The sequence below is a fragment of the Bos javanicus genome, chromosome 14 (genome assembly GCF_032452875.1).
Source record: "Bos javanicus breed banteng chromosome 14, ARS-OSU_banteng_1.0, whole genome shotgun sequence".
Classification (NCBI taxonomy): Eukaryota; Metazoa; Chordata; class Mammalia; order Artiodactyla; family Bovidae; genus Bos; species Bos javanicus.
The window spans coordinates 72,605,973-72,609,198 of record NC_083881.1 but is presented as its reverse complement, the minus strand read 5'-3'; positions in this window follow the sequence as shown (position 1 = coordinate 72,609,198).

Below are 3,226 nucleotides of genomic sequence, written 5' to 3'. Positions count from 1 at the left end.
TTCAGCCGCTCAGTCGTATCTGACTCTTTGCCATTTTGCTTTTTTGCATCGATTAACTGTAATATAAATTAATATTAGCATATTAATAAAATTAACATCAGTTTTAAGCCAGACTATTTGCTAAGCTAATGTATTAGTGGAGAGCCATTGTATTTTGATATGTCTGTTGGTGTGGTGCATTAAAATTAATTTTTTCTATTTTATCACACACCTTATTGTAATCAGGATTTGCTTTGTACCTTGTAGCTCAACACTTCTGCTGAGTAATACATTTTCTTAAGTTTAATTTGTGTACGCCTAGGCTGCCTGTCTAGGTTGTGTGTCTAGGGCAGAGATGTGTTGTAGCATTTTGATCATATCTCTTACAGTGAAACCCTCTATTCCTTTGGTCTCCAGTGTTTCCCTTGGTTGTACTGACCACATGCAAGCACCACTGGGAAATTCTGCTGACAAAGTAGAACACTTGTGTTCTAAAACTTCTGCTAAGAAAATTGATCTAGCAGCAATGCCAAGGAATATCTATTCAGCACTTGTTTGACTTGGGTGCTATCTACCTGTAGTGATGGTTACTAGATATCAATCTACAGATTTAATGATTCAGCAGGCACACATTACATGAGTTCCGTGAAGTACCATGCTGTTCTAGCAATTTTCCTTTAATAGGCTTATGGCCAGGCTTTCTATTAATTTAATCCTATGTTTTGATATTATGCTTTTGTTTTGTTTTGTCTCTTATTTTTCAACCTTTTTTTAAAAAATTTTATTGACTAAGTTTTTTTTTTGGATGGGTGATTTTTCTATTCAAAATGATCTTTAGTTGAATGTGGTTCCAAAGGCAGAAAACCGCTGAAATTATTAACCTTCTAATTCCAATTTATCCATGAGATTATCAGTAAGAAAATTGTCCGTTTAATTCTATTAGAAAATAAGAAAGGAATATATGGGAGTTAATCGCAGAAGCTGCAAAAACCATATGCTGTGATCTAAAGAAGAAATTATTGGCTCAGATGGTATAGAACCTGCCTGCAATATGGGAGACCCGGGCGCAACCCTGGGTCAGGGAGATTCCGTGGAGAAGGGAATAGCAACCCACTCCAGTATTCTTGCCTGGAGAATTCCATGGACAGAGGAGCCTGGCGGGTTATAGTCCACGGGATTGCAAAGAGTCGGACACGACTGAGCAACTAACACTTTCACTTTTACCACTTATAATAAAAGGTTCATGAAGAGTCCAGTTAGTGAAAGATACAGATATCAGAAACATTAGGGAAGCAAGAGTTACTCCAAGAAGATGAAACTGAATATATTATTTGCAAAAAGAGTCCTAAACACACATTTCAAATATAAAACAAGTCAATGGGAAAATATGACTTGGTTTCCAATTACACTTTCAGGAACACAACTATTACATTTATAAAAGCCACCTGTGGTGAATCTTTATCTTTTCTAATCTTTATCTTCTATCATTTTTATTGTGGTAGATTATATCTCTTTTAAATTAAAAAATATTCTTAAAGACACCCTTTCACTAGTGAAATGACAAAAGTCATTCACCTTCTAGAACTGTCTCATTTTATACCACTTCGTGTTGTAAGCTAACATGGCTTTAGGGCTTCAACCAGCCAGAAAGACAAAATTAGTTTTTGAAGGTTGAAAATGGATGTGTTGCCTGTCCAATCCTGCGTGGATATGAACTCAAATTCTTTAAGCAAAGTAAAACTTGAACTTGTTAGTTTCACAAAGTGTTTTTTACTTATATTCTATATTAAAAAAAAATGCACTTGAATGAAGATCATGATAGACAGTTACATCTGAGATGTAAGAAAGATTCTGGCTTTATGAAGGTGTCAACATAATCAGTAAAAAATTATTTTTGATGACATGAAGAGGAAAAGTGTTAGCAGAATGAGAAGAATTTTTGAACAGCAGATACACAGCAAAGTCCTTTTCCCTTGTCTGCCAAATGCACCCACACTTGTCATCAGTGAATGCAATTACATTTTTTTTTAACAATACAGAAGAGACTTTTGGCAGTCGATAAGGGCTAATTTTTTCTTCACTTGCATACTCCTTTTAGCCACTGTGAAGATGTGAGCTGAAAGATGCTCACAGGGTTGACTTGTCCCTCAAATATGAATATGCGAAGAAATTGAAACAGAACTTGGAAACTGAAAGATATAGTACACTGTTTTACATGTGAACACAGTCTTGGCCAAAAGGTTAAATCACTGAAGGGTAAAATAGTCCCTTCTGCTATTCTTGTACATTTTTTAGACAAATGAAATTTTGTTTTTTGAACAAAGAAAAAAATGATAAAATAACAAAAATCTCTTTATAACCTTCTTAGGCAACAAATAGTGTAAAACTTAACAGTTGCAATCTCTATAGAATTTATAGCACTTTTCAATGCATATTCACATTTGTTATCTTCCATGCAACTCAGATAAGCATCCTGATATATTTTAGTGGTGTAAATGTTAAATGTATCGCGGTCTTTGGATTGTTCATTGGTCTGTGGTCACTTTGGTGAAGAAAAATGTGTGGAGAAATCAAATTCTCTCAGTCTTATTTGTTCTTAACACCACATCACACACACACATTCTCACACACACACACATACACACATGCACAGTATTTCTTGAAGTGGTTGGGTTCAATGAGAATGAGAATGTTTCAAAACTATAAAACTCGGAATTAATGAAACAATCTGGTTTTCATACTCACTGATTAATCAGGAGGGAAAACCTGACATTGGAAGGCTGGGTACAATAGCACACAAGCCTGCACTTTTCTGCAACTCCAGTAATTACTGGTGAGACCTTCTAATACTGTTAGTACTGTGGCAAACTGGAAAATATTTCGTTTCTAACTGTAATTCAAATTTACCATTAAAATTAACCATGCTGTTCCTGCCATCCACTATCTCTTATTTATCAAGATAACTTATACGGCAAATATTTTTATCAATGTACCTAAGTATTTAAAAGTCAATCTTTGTTGACTTAAATTTTTTGAGATCCTAGTGTTCTTAGCATTAGTTAAATTGCACTCCTGGGACAAAATACACTTCTGTAAAATATTTGCACTTAACTTCCTGTCATGTATGGATGTGAGAGTTAGACCATAAAGAAGGCTGAATGTGGAAGAATCGATGCTTTTGAACTGTGGTGTTGGAGAAGACTCTTGAGAGTCCCTTGGACTGCAAGGAGATCCAGCCAGTCCATCC